General features: G+C 46.8%; 1 protein-coding gene across 2 annotated transcripts in view; it reads right to left on the bottom strand.

Annotated features, from left to right (window-relative positions):
- The window catches only part of NDEL1 (nudE neurodevelopment protein 1 like 1), a 354,675-nt gene extending 337,533 nt beyond the window's left edge, over positions 1-17,142 (bottom strand). Inside the window, exon 1 of one of the 2 annotated variants that reach the window (XM_069200297.1) lies at positions 16,904-17,142. The gene's annotated coding sequence lies outside the window, so the exon portion shown is untranslated. The remainder of the gene's footprint in view (positions 1-16,903) is intronic. The other variant, XM_069200298.1, reaches the window with a different exon arrangement.
- Between the last annotated feature and the right edge of the window lie 316 nt (positions 17,143-17,458).

Raw genomic sequence — 17,458 nt, 5'->3', positions numbered from 1 at the left:
GAGGACGTAACCACTACGTCCTCGGCACACAGCCCAGAGGGAGCGCTCTCGCTCCCTCTGTGTGCTTCCCCCCACCCCCCCAAAGTCAGGGATGGAAGGGGAAGCCCTTCCCCTTCCACCCCCGACCCCCCCACCCCCCCATAATGACGTCAGCGCGCGATCGCGCGCTGACTTCATTATGGGGATTTCGCCGCACAGGAAGCCATTTGCTTCCTGTGCGGCGACGAGGAAAGAGGTGAGTTCCTCTTCCCGGTGGGTGGGGGGTTTGGGCTAAAGAGGCACCGGGGGAAAGGAAAGGCTTTTCCTTTCCCCCGGTGTCTCTTTGAGCATTCCTGCTGCCCGATCGCATTGCGATCGGGCAGCAGGAATGCCCACTAGACACCAGGGATTTTTTTTTTTTGTTGTTTGCTCGTGTTTCTTGCTGGCGGGGAGCGGCCCCTTGGGCAAGGGTCGCTCCCCTTGTGGGGGCAATTAGTTACGGCCATTTCTGCCCCCCTTGGGGGCAGATTGGCCTACTTTTTAGGCGGATCTGCCCCCAAGGGGGGCAGAAACCACTGGATCACCAGGGAATTATATTTTCTGTGCAGGTATGTTGGGAGGGGGTGCCCCCTTGGGCAAGGGGCGCCCCCCCCAAGGGGGCAGAGAACTGTTGGCCATTTCTGCCCCCCTTGGGGGCAGATCGGCCTATTTTTTTTAGGTCCATCTGCCCCCAAGGGGGGCAGAAGCCACTTAGGCACCAGGGATTGTGTGTGTAGTGGATGGGGGGGCGCCCCCTTGGGCAAGGGTCGCTCCCCTTTGGGGGGCATGTCTTTTAGGGCCATTTCTGCCCCCCTTGAGGGCAGATCAGCCTATTATTTTTAGGTTGATCTGCCCCAAGGGGGGCAGAAACCACTAGAACGCCAGGGATGTTTTTTTATGTGTTTATTTTTGTGGGGGGGCGTCCCCATGGGCACGGGGCGCCCCCCCAAGGGGGGCATTGACCTGTTGGCCATTTCTGCCCCCCCTGGGGGCAGATGGGCCTATTTTTCAAGACCCACCTGCCCCCAAGGGGGGCAGAAGCCACGTAGACACCAGGGATAGTGTGTGTGTGTGTGTGTGTTAGTGGATGGGGGGGGGGGCTTGGGCAAGGGTCGCCCCCCACTTTGGGGGCACATGTACCCAGGCCATTTCTGCACCCCTTGGAGACAGATCAGCCTATTATTTTTAGGCTGATCTGCCCCCAAGGGGGGCAGAAACCACTAGAACGCCAGGGATTTTTTTTTATGTGTTTATTTTTGTGGGGGGGTGTCCCCTTGGGCACGGGGCGCCCCCCCAAGGGGGGCATTGACCTGTTGGCCATTTCTGCCCCCCCTGGGGGCAGATGGGCCTATTTTTCTAGACCCACCTGCCCCCAAGGGGGGCAGAAGCCACGTAGACACCAGGGATAGTGTGTGTGTGTTAGTGGATGGGGGGGGGGCTTGGGCAAGGGTCGCCCCCCACTTTGGGGGCACATGTACCCAGGCCATTTCTGCACCCCTTGGAGACAGATCAGCCTATTATTTTTAGGCTGATCTGCCCCCAAGGGGGGCAGAAACCACTAGAACGCCAGGGTTTTTTTTTTATGTGTTTATTTTTGTGGGGGGGCGTCCCCTTGGGCACGGGGCGCCCCCCCAAGGGGGGCATTGACCTGTTGGCCATTTCTGCCCCCCCTGGGGGCAGATGGGCCTATTTTTCTAGACCCACCTGCCCCCAAGGGGGGCAGAAGCCACGTAGACACCAGGGATAGTGTGTGTGTGTGTGTGTGTGTTAGTGGATGGGGGGGGGCTTGGGCAAGGGTCGCCCCCCACTTTGGGGGCACATGTACCCAGGCCATTTCTGCACCCCTTGGAGACAGATCAGCCTATTATTTTTAGGCTGATCTGCCCCCAAGGGGGGCAGAAACCACTAGAACGCCAGGGATTTTTTTTTATGTGTTTATTTTTGTGGGGGGGCGTCCGCTCGGGCACGGGGCGCCCCCCCAAGGGGGGCATTGACCTGTTGGCCATTTCTGCCCCCCCTGGGGGCAGATGGGCCTATTTTTCTAGACCCACCTGCCCCCAAGGGGGGCAGAAGCCACGTAGACACCAGGGATAGTGTGTGTGTGTTAGTGGATGGGGGGGGGCTTGGGCAAGGGTCGCCCCCCACTTTGGGGGCACATGTACCCAGGCCATTTCTGCACCCCTTGGAGACAGATCAGCCTATTATTTTTAGGCTGATCTGCCCCCAAGGGGGGCAGAAACCACTAGAACGCCAGGGATTTTTTTTTATGTGTTTATTTTTGTGGGGGGGCGTCCCCTCGGGCACGGGGCGCCCCCCCAAGGGGGGCATTGACCTGTTGGCCATTTCTGCCCCCCCTGGGGGCAGATGGGCCTATTTTTCTAGACCCACCTGCCCCCAAGGGGGGCAGAAGCCACGTAGACACCAGGGATAGTGTGTGTGTGTGTGTGTGTGTTAGTGGATGGGGGGGGGTTTGGGCAAGGGTCGCCCCCCACTTTGGGGGCACATGTACCCAGGCCATTTCTGCACCCCTTGGAGACAGATCAGCCTATTATTTTTAGGCTGATCTGCCCCCAAGGGGGGCAGAAACCACTAGAACGCCAGGGATTTTTTTTTATGTGTTTATTTTTGTGGGGGGGCGTCCCCTCGGGCACGGGGCGCCCCCCCAAGGGGGGCATTGACCTGTTGGCCATTTCTGCCCCCCCTGGGGGCAGATGGGCCTATTTTTCTAGACCCACCTGCCACCAAGGGGGGCAGAAGCCACGTAGACACCAGGGATAGTGTGTGTGTGTGTGTGTGTGTGTTAGTGGATGGGGGGGGGCTTGGGCAAGGGTCGCCCCCCACTTTGGGGGCACATGTACCCAGGCCATTTCTGCACCCCTTGGAGACAGATCAGCCTATTATTTTTAGGCTGATCTGCCCCCAAGGGGGGCAGAAACCACTAGAACGCCAGGGATTTTTTTTTATGTGTTTATTTTTGTGGGGGGGCGTCCCCTTGGTCACGGGGCGCCCCCCCAAGGGGGGCATTGACCTGTTGGCCATTTCTACACCCCCTGGGGGCAGATGGGCCTATTTTCTTAGGCCCACCTGCCCCCAAGGGGGCAGAAGCCACTTAGGCACCAGGGATAGTGTTGTGTGTGTTTTTTTTGTTTTTTTTTGTTTGAGGGCTGTCCCCTTTGGCAAGGGTCGCTCTCCATGGGGACACAGTACTAAAGGTATTTTCTGGCTTCCTTGGGGCAGACAGGCCTATTTTTTTAGTAGGCCCATCTGCCCCTATGACAGAATCCACTTAGGCACCAATTTCTAAAATGTTTGATGGTGGGGTGTTTGTCAACTGAAGAAGTCTTTGCATTTGTGATAAAAAAAAAATTCCTCCTTTTTGTTCTAGTTCAAAGCTTTTGCTTTATTTGCTGTGGCTCCTTGCGGTTTTGGCGGTGGTTGACCTGCAGTTTGCACAGTTGCATGTTTTAGGTAAGTAAAAACAATTTACTCCAAAGGAGTATTGTTGCCATGCATGAATGACATGTTTGTAGGGGGTGTACTAAATGCAGGATTGTGTGTGAAATTGTCCTTAGGTTTGTGCACAATGATATTTGTTGTGTCTTATTTCTAATTTGCCTTTCTTTCTTTCTTTTTAGTGGGATATCATTGGTGATTGCTGTGTAGTTGCTGGTGAATCAAGCTTTTTCAGGCAAGTGAGCGGTATAGTTTTTGAGTTTGTAACTCTTACTAACAAAGCTACACTTTGTTACTTGTCTTACATAGTGCTGGTTGTTGGTGGTGAATTTGTCCAGTTAATTTTAGCAGGAGAGATCATGGCTAGCCGCAGGATGACCGCTCAGCAGGCGGTTGGTATGCTTTTTGAGTCACAGTCTGATCATGACTATGAGACGGACTCTGCATCTGAGGCAGAGGAGGAAGTCAGAGATTCTGGCAGTGATGTTTCTGTTGGAGGGGAATCTTCTGATGATGAAGCCACACTCAGTGCAGATGAAGGTTCTGTTTTAGAGGAGGACATTGATGTGCCAATAGTGCAGCAACCTGGGGCTGAAAGGTTTCCCGTTAGAAGACCTGATGTCTGGGTTGCCCCAAACATGGAGCAGCCAGAGTTGCCTGCCTTTACTGGTCTCCCGGGGTGTAACGCCAATACAGAGAACTTTATGCCTATCAATTTCTTTGAGTTATTCATGGATGATGTGTTTTTGGAAGAGATTGTTGAGCAGACTAATTTGTATGCGGAGCAGCATTTGAGGGACAACGCTGCTAGACTTAGGCCACACTCTAGAGCTGCCCAGTGGATTCCCACAAATTTGGAGGAGCTAAAAAAGTTTTTGGGTTTGACTTTTTTGATGGGGTTGATAAGGAAGCCGTCACTGGCTTCTTATTGGTCTACTAGTCCCTTGATGGCAACAGCTATATTTCCAGCTACCATGAGTCGTAATCGGTATTTGCTTCTTCTTAGGATGCTGCATTTTGTTGACAATGCATTAGCCTTGCCACAAGATCACCCAGATTCTGACCGTCTTTTTAAGATTAGGCCTGTCCTTGATCATTTTGTAGATCGGTTTTCGGAGGTCTATGTTCCAGGCAAAGAGATAAGTGTGGACGAGTCTTTGGTCCTCTTCAAGGGTCGTTTGGTTTTTAGGCAGTACATTCCTAGCAAAAGGGCACGATATGGAATTAAATTGTATATGCTGTCTGAAAGTAGGACAGGATATGTGTATAGTTTCCGTGTGTACACTGGTAGGGATTCCAATATTGACCCCCCTGGTTGTCCTCCCACTTTTGGAGTTACTGAGAAAATAGTGTGGGATCTTGGTAGACGACTGTTCAACAAAGGTCACCATTTGTATGTAGATAACTTCTACACTGGTGTGCAGTTGTTCAAGGAATTGTTTAGAGTGGACACAGTTGCTTGTGGCACAATCCGTTCTAACCGGAAAGGCTATCCAAGGGAGCTTGTCTGTAAAAAACTTGAGAGGGGACAGTGCTGTGCCTTGCGGAACGAGGAGCTGCTAGCTTTGAAATTTTCAGACAAGAGGGATGTCTACATGCTAAGTACCATCCATGATGAGAGTACTTCCCCTGTGACTGTTTGTCACCAGTCCACACACTCCCATCAGCTGGTGTGATTGTTGTATCAGGCATGTGGGCGTATGTAAGTGATGGGCCCTTGAGTGGCGCTGTCTGTCGATGTGAGTGTTGTAATGTGCTGGGCCCGTGGCTGGCGGTGTGAATGGCCTTGTGTGTGTCATGTATGAAAGTTGTGTGAATGGACTGTAAAGCGGTTGGTGCCTTGTCGCGGCTTTACAGCTCACGAGCTGTGAGTCATTGGTTCAGTTTTTTGCCTTTCAGTTACTAACAGTGCTTTTCATTTTTGTGAAAGCTCTTGTTAGTAAAATTTGATCCACTGAACCATCACTCACCCTCGTGCCAAATCCAACCAGTATGTGTGGTAAAAATGACCAAACCTGCTCCGCTGTAATCAGGCGTCGCAGCACACCTATGACACGCTAGGTGCCTCAGGTGGGACCCCGATGATGAAGCATGCCACCAACTTGGTTGGTGGGTGAGGGGTCTTTTTCACATAACCTAAGTGTGTTTCTTTTCAAAATTTTAGTGTTTGGCACATCACGGACGTATGTGGGCACATCAAAACGATATATTACAAAACTACCTGTGTTTGGGGGGGGAGAGGGCACCTATGTTTTTGGTCCTGTGTGCGGCCTTCATCTAGGGAAACCTACCAAACCCAGACATTTTTTAAAACTAGACACCCCAAGGAGTCTAGGGAGGAGTGGCTTGCGTGGATCCCCCAACATTTTCTTACCCAGACTCCTCTGTAAACCTCAAAATGTGCTTAAAAAAAACATATTTTCCTGACTTTTCTTCGTACGATCACCACTCCAGCACAAAATTCCTACTCCCCAGTGTTCCCCTCAGTCTCCCAAATAAAATGACACCTCACGTATGTGGGTCCCCAAAGCAGAGTCAGTCTAAAGATGTATAAAAGAATATGTCCTTATAAACTCGCAGTACTATCCCCTGTATCTCTACAAGTTTTGGGCCTTATTCTGTTGGAGGCACCTGGCCCACCCACACAACTGAGGTATCATTTTTATCGGGAGACTTGGGGGAACGCTGGGTGGAAGGAAATTTGTGGCTCCACTCAGATTCCAGAACTTTCTGTCACCGAAATGTGTGAAAAATGCGTTTTTTTAGCCAATATTTGAGGTTTGGAAAGGATTCTGGGTAACAGAACCTGGTCAGAGCCCCTCAAGTCACCCCATCTTGGATTCCCCTAGGTCTCTAGTTTTCAGAAATGCACAGGTTTGGTAGGTTTCCCTAGGTGCTGGCTGAGCTACAGGCCAAAAACTACAGGTAGGCACTGTTTTCAATGAAAAAATGTGATGTGTCCACGTTGCGCTTTGGGGCGTTTCCTGTCGCGGGCGCTAGGCCTACCCACACAAGTGAGGTATCATTTTTATCGGGAGACGTGGGGGAACGCTGGGTGGAATCAAATTTGTGGCTCCTCTCAGATTCCAGAACTTTCTGCCACAGAAATGTGAGGAACATGTGTTTTTTTAGCCAATTTTTGAGCTTTGCAAAGGATTCTGGGTAACAGAACCTGGTCCGAGCCCCGCCAGTCACCCCTCCTTGGATTCCCCTAGGTCTCTAGTTTTCAGAAATGCACAGGTTTGGTAGGTTTCCCTAGGTGGCGGCTGAGCTACAGGCCAAAATCTACAGGTAGGCACTTTGCTAAAAACAGGTCTGTTTTCTGTGATGTGTCCACGTTGCGCTTTGGGGCGTTTCCTGTCGCGGGCGCTAGGCCTACCCACACAAGTGAGGTATCATTTTTATCGGGAGACGTGGGGGAACGCTGGGTGGAAGGAAATTTGTGGCTCCTCTCAGATTCCAGAACTTTCTGCCACAGAAATGGGAGGAACATGTGTTTTTTTAGCCAATTTTTGAGCTTTGCAAAGGATTCTGGGTAACAGAACCTGGTCCGAGCCCCGCCAGTCACCCCTCCTTGGATTCCCCTAGGTCTCTAGTTTTCAGAAATGCACAGGTTTGGTAGGTTTCCCTAGGTGGCGGCTGAGCTACAGGCCAAAATCTACAGGTAGGCACTTCGCTAAAAACAGGTCTGTTTTCTTCCAAAATTTTGGTGGTGTCCACGTTGCGCTTTGGGGCGTTTCCTGTCGCGGGCGCTAGGCCTACCCACGCAAGTGAGGTATCATTTTTATCGGGAGACTTGGGGGAACGCTGGGTGGAAGGAAATTTGTGGCTCCTCCCAGATTCCAGAACTTTCTGCCACAGAAATGTGAGGAACATGTGTTTTTTTAGCCAATTTTTGAGCTTTGCAAAGGATTCTGGGTAACAGAACCTGGTCCGAGCCCCGCCAGTCACCCCTCCTTGGATTCCCCTAGGTCTCTAGTTTTCAGAAATGCACAGGTTTGGTAGGTTTCCCTAGGTGGCGGCTGAGCTACAGGCCAAAATCTACAGGTAGGCACTTTGCTAAAAACAGGTCTGTTTTCTGTGATGTGTCCACGTTGCGCTTTGGGGCGTTTCCTGTCGCGGGCGCTAGGCCTACCCACACAAGTGAGGTATCATTTTTATCGGTAGACGTGGGGGAACGCTGGGTGGAAGGAAATTTGTGGCTCCTCTCAGATTCCAGAACTTTCTGCCACAGAAATGTGAGGAACATGTGTTTTTTTAGCCAATTTTTGAGCTTTGCAAAGGATTCTGGGTAACAGAACCTGGTCCGAACCCCGCCAGTCACCCCTCCTTGGATTCCCCTAGGTCTCTAGTTTTCAGAAATGCACAGGTTTGGTAGGTTTCCCTAGGTGGCGGCTGAGCTACAGGCCAAAATCTACAGGTAGGCACTTCGCTAAAAACAGGTCTGTTTTCTTCCAAAATTTTGGTGGTGTCCACGTTGCGCTTTGGGGCGTTTCCTGTCGCGGGCGCTAGGCCTACCCACGCAAGTGAGGTATCATTTTTATCGGGAGACTTGGGGGAACGCTGGGTGGAAGGAAATTTGTGGCTCCTCCCAGATTCCAGAACTTTCTGCCACAGAAATGTGAGGAACATGTGTTTTTTTAGCCAATTTTTGAGCTTTGCAAAGGATTCTGGGTAACAGAACCTGGTCCGAGCCCCGCCAGTCACCCCTCCTTGGATTCCCCTAGGTCTCTAGTTTTCAGAAATGCACAGGTTTGGTAGGTTTCCCTAGGTGGCGGCTGAGCTACAGGCCAAAATCTACAGGTAGGCACTTTGCTAAAAACAGGTCTGTTTTCTGTGATGTGTCCACGTTGCGCTTTGGGGCGTTTCCTGTCGCGGGCGCTAGGCCTACCCACACAAGTGAGGTATCATTTTTATCGGGAGACGTGGGGGAACGCTGGGTGGAAGGAAATTTGTGGCTCCTCTCAGATTCCAGAACTTTCTGCCACAGAAATGTGAGGAACATGTGTTTTTTTAGCCAATTTTTGAGCTTTGCTAAGGATTCTGGGTAACAGAACCTGGTCCGAGCCCCGCCAGTCACCCCTCCTTGGATTCCCCTAGGTCTCTAGTTTTCAGAAATGTACAGGTTTGGTAGGTTTCCCTAGGTGCCGGCTGAGCTAGAGGCCAAAATCTGCAGGTAGTCACTTCGCAAAAAACACCTCTGTTTTCTTCCAAAATTTTGGTGGTGTCCACGTTGCGCTTTGGGGCGTTTCCTGTCGCGGGCGCTAGGCCTACCCACGCAAGTGAGGTATCATTTTTATCGGGAGACTTGGGGGAACGCTGGGTGGAAGGAAATTTGTGGCTCCTCTCAGATTCCAGAACTTTCTGTCACTCAAATGTGAGGAAAATGCGTTTTTTTAGCCAAAATATGAGGTTTGCAAAGGATTCTGGGTAACAGAACCTGGTCCGAGCCCCGCCAGTCACCCCTCCTTGGATTCCCCTAGGTCTCTAGTTTTCAGAAATGCACAGGTTTGGTAGGTTTCCCTAGGTGGCGGCTGAGCTAGAGGCCAAAATCTACAGGTAGGCACTTTGCTAAAAACAGGTCTGTTTTCTGTGATGTGTCCACGTTGCGCTTTGGGGCGTTTCCTGTCGCGGGAGCTAGGCCTACCCACACAAGTGAGGTATCATTTTTATCGGGAGACGTGGGGGAACGCTGGGTGGAAGGAAATGTGTGGCTCCTCTCAGATTCCAGAACTTTCTGCCACAGAAATGTGAGGAACATGTGTTTTTTTAGCCAATTTTTGAGCTTTGCAAAGGATTCTGGGTAACAGAACCTGGTCCGAGCCACACAAATCACCCCATCTTGGATTCCCCTAGGTCTCTAGTTTTCAGAAATGCACAGGTTTGGTAGGTTTCCCTAGGTGGCGGCTGAGCTAGAGGCCAAAATCTACAGGTAGGCACTTTGCTAAAAACAGGTCTGTTTTCTGTGATGTGTCCACGTTGCGCTTTGGGGCGTTTCCTGTCGCGGGCGCTAGGCCTACCCACACAAGTGAGGTATCATTTTTATCGGGAGACTTGGGGGAACATAGAATAGCAAAACAAGTGTTATTGCCCCTTGTCTTTCTCTACATTTTTCCCTTCCAAATGTAAGACAGTGTGTAAAAAAGACGTCTATTTGAGAAATGCCCGGTAATTCACATGCTAGTATGGGCAGCCCGGAATTCAGAGATGTGCAAATAACCACTGCTTCTCAACACCTTATCTTGTGCCCATTTTGGAAATACAAAGGTTTTCTTGATAGCTATTTTTTACTCTTTATATTTCAGCAAATGAATTGCTGTATACCCGGCATAGAATGAAAACCCACTGCAGGGTGCAGGTCATTTATTGGCTCTGGGTACCTAGAGTTCTTGATGAACCTACAAGCCCTATATATCCCCGCAACCAGAAGAGTCCAGCAGACGTAACGGTATATTGCTTTCGAAAATCTGACATTGCAGGAAAAAGTTACAGAGTAAAACTTAGAGAAAAATTGATGTTTTTTTCACCTCAATTTCAATATTTTTCTTTTTCAGTTGCTATTTTCTGTAGGAAACCCTTGTAGGATCTACACAAATTACCCCTTGCTGAATTCAGAATTTTGTCTACTTTTCAGAAATGTTGCGGTTTATGGGATCCAGCGTTGGTTTCATGCCCATTTCTGTCACTGACTGGAAGGAGGCTGAAAGCACAAAAAAATCGTAAAAATGGGGTATGTCCCAGTAAAATGCCAAAATTGGGTTGAAAAATTGGGTTTTCTGATTCAAGTCTGCCTGTTCCTGAAAGCTGGGAAGCTGGTGATTTTATCACCGCAAACCCTTTGTTGATGCCCTTTTCAGGGAAAAAAACACAAGCCTTCTTCTGCAGCCCATTTTTCCAAATTTTTTAAAAAAAATGAAATTTTCACTGTTTTTTGGCTAATTTCTTGGCCTCCTTCTGGGGAACCCACAAAGTCTGGGTACCTCTAGAATCCCTAGGATGTTGGAAAAAAAGGACGCAAATTTGGCATGGGTAGCTTATGTGAACAAAAAGTTATGAGGGCCTAAGCGCGAACTGCTCCAAATAGCCAAAAAAAGGCTCGGCACAGGAGGGGGAAAAGGCCTGGCAGCGAAGGGGTTAATTCCCAAGGCTTGTTTTTATTTCTTCAGTGATGTTTTACAAACAAGTCTAAATGCGTACGGCATCTTTCGTTTCAGGTAAAATATCATAGAAAGAGTAACTACTAGAAAGCTACCAAAAAACATTGTCGAACTGCATAGTCTCCAGGAATGGTTCAAGCAACAGTAAGAAGAGAATCAACACTTCCAGACATTAAAGAAGAGCTCTTCAAATCTCTTGTTAGAAAATAGCTTTGGATCACAAAATCATGATACTATGTCTATAAAAAGTAAGTGTGGGTAGAGCTTTTGCAGGGACTACGGGCATACAGTAAAGTTTCAAACATTGTACATTGGAACTCTTCCAAACTAAGGAGCGGATTACGACCTTGGTGGAGGGGATTACTCCGTCACAAGTGTGATGGATATCCCGTCCGCCGTATTACAAGTTCAATAGGATATAATGGAACTTGTAATATGGCGGGTGGGATATCTGTCACGTTTGTGATAGAGTAATCTCCTCTGCCAAGGTCGTAATCAGGCCCCAGCTATCTTACGCCCATGGTGGTTGATGTATTCACAGGTTATTAGGAGATAATTAAGAACATTACAACTCGGTTTTCTAAATGTTGATGACATTGATCAAAAAGAGAAAGGTACGGAGGGACCAACTTTAAATATTCACATTAAGGAGTGGGTTAGAGAAAGCGGTCTGTGTTTAAACAATACTAAAAACAGGAGCACATGGAACCATCATTAAATGCCAAATCCAGAGGACAGTACCAGGTTGGACCTTAGTTAAAATCACCAAAAGGTAAGAGCAGAGGGAGTGTAGATCACTAGCAACAATGTGCTTTTATTATTGCTGCAATTAAACACTGATCACAGGAGCCAGACTCCGGGCCTTCTACCTGCATGTTCTTAAACGCTAGATGTGCTAGAACCAAGAGCAGAATAGGCTGTCATTACGAATGGCCAGGAGTAATACCAGATATTTCCCCACCCTGGAAGGATAGTTACCAACGGTTTCAATAAATCCAGGGGCAGCAAAGCAACAGGGATTACCTGGGAATTAATATGTAGAAACTGGCGTTTCCTTGCAAATTCCCACACATTTTCTTCCAGGGCTTCATACTTTCAGCTGCCCACATTTGTGTGTGAAATACCCCAATTTAAAATTCTGATGGTCCTATTATCTGCTGTTAATGGGCCATGCCTTGAAAAATCATAAAAATTTTACTAGACCTGCAGGTCGAGTAACTTGACCTGCAGGTCGACCAAACTGAAATGTACTTGACCTGTAAACTGGTCTTAAACTGTGTAATCCTAAGCAAAGTTTTTATTTTACAGAGCCGCCGCCTTCTTCATTCTCACATGAGTGCACCTTAAAATATGCGAGTTCAGCATTTCTGCTGTACAAAAAAACTATTTTGCTCAATTAAATAGACTTAACGTTTGCTTCATGTATGATAAGAATCTAGCCCACATACAGTGTACACATGATCGCCAACTTGCCTCTTAGTTAACTAATAGCATTACCAGCAGGGCAGCGGAAGGAGTGTTTCTCCATTTATGTTTAAACATTCACTTTCAATAGATACAATACTAAAGCATGATGTGGTACCACATCTGTCTGTCATTTACAGGCAGTAAATTTCCCATTTAAATGGCCAAAAACTTTCCAAAGAACTTGCAGCTTTACTGGTACAACTATAAAGTGTACTGGTACACCTATAAAGTGTACTAAAAATAATCTGTGAAAATTGGGTTTACGAAATTAATTTTCATTTGCAAATCACCAACTAAAGTGTTCAGATGTTTTCATCATATTAAAATATTTTTTCACCCCACAGAAGTATAAAAAATGGGCTTTCACAACTACTGAAATACATTTTGAAATGTTTGTACAGGTGACCTAATATCTTTTAAATGTTGTGCATTAGGAAAAATCTGACACCCTACAGTCTTTCATTTCCACACTCTTTGTACAGCAGGTCGAACAGTTCCCTTTACAAAATGTAGACACTCTGCAGTTAGAGAAGTAAACTGACTTCTAACCTCTTCTCTGAACACAGAGGAAATGTGGCAAGATAAAAAGAAGATTTAAAGGCATTTTATTGCTCCTTCACTTTCTAAGTGAACAGAACACCTGTTCTTTATCAACTTGCCAGAATGGGAGAGTAGGTTCTAAATTTAGCTCAACCCAATAAAATCGGACTCGCAATAGCAAGTAGATTTCTTGAGGCCTGTGGACTCACCAGAACTAAAAGGCCAATCGTAATAAGGGCCTTAGTCGAGCCTTTTGTGTCCATCACTGTTGTCTACTCTAATAGTGTTTACACTAGTTATCTGAACAAATGTGTCCCAATCAAAAGCCTTGAGTAACTCTTGACCAGAAACAATGAACACAAATCTATCTTAAAACCGTTGCACTAGCTCCTAGCAGATAAGATGGTGAGCTACAAAATATGCCACCAGATAAACAAGGCTGTCTAGAGACCTTGAATGTTAACTAATCCCCAACTGCACTTCAAAATGAATCGATGGGGAAAAGAAAAACTACCAACCAAATCCAAATACTATTTGGTTGCAGAGTCCAAGAAATTCGGGGGCGGGGAACAGCCTGAATATAACCCTGCAATCGGAAGACAATTTTCAGTTTAAGAACAAAATAAAAACAGTTTTTTTTGTCTTTCAAGCCTTTGAATTACCTGCATGGTATGATACCAGAACTATCATGGTAGAGTACTATTATTTAGGGTATTTGCTGTATACTGCTTTCCTGCAATCTCCCACTTTACATAAATAAAACGAATAGGTACTCTGAAGCAGTTGATTGGTGCGACACCAAACAAGTCATCAAGAGACACATCCAGTGGTTAAAATGGTGGGATCTAATGAGAACAGCGTTTTCAAATTTACTGAAACAGCTCATGTACTTTTTGTTTTATATATAAAAAAAATTAAAAAAACATCCATGGTTGGTTAATGTCGACCTTCTGGTACCTCTGGCTGAAAGGAAAGGGGGGTGGGGGTCCTGTACTATGAAGCCAAGGAAGACAGACCCCAAAAGAAGAAACAAGCCTTGCTAGTGTACCCGTTACCTTAGAGAAATGTAAATGTGTACAGTTCTTTAATCAGCCAATCTATATTTCACTTGTGACCCAGTGTGTTGCTTTAATTGGTGGGAGTTATTTGAAGCCTTGTGGTGACAAAGATGCATTTCCAATGGAAACTTACAAATTTTTTTTGCACTAGGTACAGTTTGATTGCATACTATTAAATATATATTTTGTTGTATCTTACACACTAAATCAGTGGTTCTTAACCGTTAGACTTCTGTACACCCCTACTTAATCATTACTGGAACCCCGGGGACCCCCACTGGGTCATTATGGAAGACAGGGACCTTGGGTAAGCATTTCTGATGACCTGAACATCTAAACAATACACACACAAAAATCAGAAATACACAAATAATGAAATATTGTATTACATTCACAAACAAATATAAAAACAAAAATGTAATTTTTGATTGGAAGGTTGGAGCTTTTTAATTTAGGTCAGTCATCATCCATACTACATTGTGTTTGATGCATATGCACTGCTCCCACAAATCAATCTGAAGATACAAACTTAAATTTTTAGCCTCCAATTTAGAATTTTCACTTTTACCCAACGCTTTAAATTTTTTAACTTTACATTTCGCTTCTTTATTTATACAGACTTTATTAATCTGTCAATAATTTTTAATTTTCTAAGCAGTCACTAACCCCCTGAGAAGGCTATGCTGACACCCTGAGCACCAGCGGTCCCCGGGTCACAGGTTAAGAATTACTGCACTAAAACTCTTTGTACATTTTTCTACATCCCATCGTATACTGTAGGAAATATAAGATGGGATGTAGTAATACAATTTTAAAATGACGTGCATATTTACAGTGCTTCATATATTTTTTTTACCTGAAGGTGAAATACCATCAACATAGTTACAAATCATTGTGCTTTTTCAGCCACTTCTCTGGCTCCGATTCCAACCCCTCCACCCTCACTCACTAACGTCTCCCCATTGCACCCAGGATCATATTGTATTGTAATGCAATATTTGTCTAGTGTTTGCTACCCCTATGTTGGGGCGCTGAAAAGCTTGTCTACATGGGTAGTATTTTACACACTGAGAGACACGTGGTTGGGAGTGTGTTGCCTTCACTCTGATGCTGTGTGGGAAGTGTTCTTGTGATATGCGTGAAGACCACTGGGGGGTGGGGGGATTATCAAGTTATGTGATGCAGTGCATAGCAGTGTGAGGGAGGAAGAAGTGTGAGGGACAGGTGAGCAGTTTATGGTTTGCAGTAGGTTGGCAGCTCTACGGGTACCTAAATAGCATTTCTTATGTTCATAGCTGGTTACTGCATAAGGTTAACCATTCTGGGATATCTTGATTAAAGTTTATGACGCTGAGCAGGCATAGGTTAAAGGGTGAAATGGCAGATCTGCTGGGATTGATTGTTAAAGTCATCACATATCTTAGTGTCATTGGGAGATGTCAAAAGTGGTTGCAGTATGTAGCACTTTGGGACCTGCAGTGGTGAACTAATGTAAAAATCTTCCACTGGTCAGCGCATGTGGCAGACCTCTTCAGGTTTATGCCTGATCAGTCATGGGTAGTTCATCTACTGTGGACTCGTACAGTACTGGTTGAGGACAAGACCCTTCGCAGGTGTGTTGTATGTGACTGCAAGTGTCAAGCAGGAAAAGTGAATTATTATACAGCTTGGGCAAACTACAATCAACTGCCCAGCCACAGTGTATTATGGTACTACTATTAGTGTTGATAATCTATTGTATTAGTATTGTAATTGCATTTACAGAGCAGTTATTACCCCTGATGTGGTGTTGTAGTGCTTTATGACAGCCCTAGAACCCAGGCTTAGTAGTTTTTAGGGTTGAGCGCAAAGGGCTCTGTAAACCAAGCCCATGAGTTTGGTTGGTTTGTGGGCTTGCCTTTTACAATTTGCTTCATTTCATTAGTGGAAGGCATGCATACGTCATGCCTTTTCCGGTGTTTAGGCCTCCTCGAGCACACCGGCCAACTACTGAAAATATACCAGGCTTCATGTTGCCTATATGGTTTCTGGACAACTTTTTCTCTTTATTTGGCAGGCAGAGTGATCTCACTGGGCAGTAGTCAAGAGATTTGCATGACATCGACCTTGTTACACGGCTATCTGCACTTTTGCCAGTTACATGGCTAATTGCACTTTTGCCTATACTTTCACTGTGAGCAAACTTCTGTTTCCTTTTGTGTCTCTGTCACGCTTCATGGTGGACGTGGGAGTCGCTTATGTGAAACTGTTTTACTTTTCAGTTTATGTGGCAGGAAAAGTCCGGTTAGGAGTCTAAAACGCAAATAGCACTAACTCGAGAAACTGCAAGACCCGCTGCACTACAAATGCCTGTTATTGTTGATTATTGTTATCAGTCTTGCAGTACTAAAGAAACCATGTCATGCATTTACTCCCATTTATACGAGATACATTTAACGTATTACGTTAAACTACTAGGAGTTAGCTTCGATTTTAGTGGAGGGGCGGAGTATGTGAATTAATGCAGTTACCATACTTTTTGACGCAGTTCGTCCACTGGATGCCTCCTTAGTAAGCAATGCTTTATACAAAAACATGATTATTTAATTAAGAATTAGTTAAGTTGTATAACCAAATTTGTGGTTTTCGCTGAAATTGTACTGAAGTGTATGTGTGCGCGCAGACCAAGAACGGTGAAAAAAGAAGGATTTTTTTTTTGTGGATACTCGTGTCCAAATAACGCCTCTTTCGTGTGGCAGCGCTACTGTCCAATTAGCGAGCTGGACTTCCCCTGTCCCCTCCAGATAGCATTTTGAGGGAGGAGTAGGGACGCAGTACGTTCACTAAAACAGACAGAGGAAGCTTAAGGGGGCCGTGTTCACCGGCTGTCATAGCCCCCCCACACCCTCCCTAGACCCGCCCCTTCCCATGACACGTCCTCCTCACAGAACCGGGCCCGAGAGGTGGGGTTCAGGAGGCGCAGCGTCTCAAACCGGCGACAGTCACAGAACCCTCGTTAGACCACCGTGCTGCTCTGACAAGGGGCTCACGTCGCCATCAGAGGCACGCGACCCCGATTGTCGTAAAAGTGTCCGTACTGGCGGTTAAAAAGCTGCTCGCGCTCGGCCTGGAGCGTCAGAGGCAACAGGGTCGGACGAAAAGCCGGTGCCCCGTCATAAAGCCCAGCGAAAGCAGGGCACCCCACTCCCCATTTAATTCCTTCGGCTTTACCTGCTTGTGAGCGGGATGCTCGCTGCTTGTCCTCCCACCCTAGTCCGGTCAGCGGGTCATAGCCTCTGTAGCTTCCACGCCCTGTCAGACTCGGGCAACAAGCAGCAGCTGCTTCAGCTGGTTCAGGAGGAGGTGGCAGCTACAGAGCCTGGTTTCCGGTCGGCTGGTGGGGTGACGTCGTGGGACAAGGATGAGGGGGTGTAGCGTCTGGCTCTGACGCCATAAGAGGGCGTAGTCACGGTAGGGACGGGCGGGGCTAGTTTGACGTACAGTGTTTCAAATCAGGCCGGGTTGTTGTTGGACAACTGCTTTAATGCAGGAAGCGCGTCCCTTTTTCGTGACTCGAGAATCCCCAAAATCATCTCAGGAGACCTAAAATTATTTAAATCATAATAATATCTTTCGATCTCAAGACACACCTCAGCAAGATTGTCACGCAGTTCAGGTTACAAAATCCTCTCACTTTGCAGTTAGAGAAAAAAGTAACCATCAATGTCCATGTTAAAACTATAAGCAGTAATCTGTTAGAAGAGATAGCCTGACTATGTGAAAATC

This window comes from Pleurodeles waltl, chromosome 7, assembly GCF_031143425.1.
Source record: "Pleurodeles waltl isolate 20211129_DDA chromosome 7, aPleWal1.hap1.20221129, whole genome shotgun sequence".
In the NCBI taxonomy this organism is placed as follows: Eukaryota; Metazoa; Chordata; class Amphibia; order Caudata; family Salamandridae; genus Pleurodeles; species Pleurodeles waltl.
This window is presented reverse-complemented; position numbering and strand designations above follow the sequence as displayed.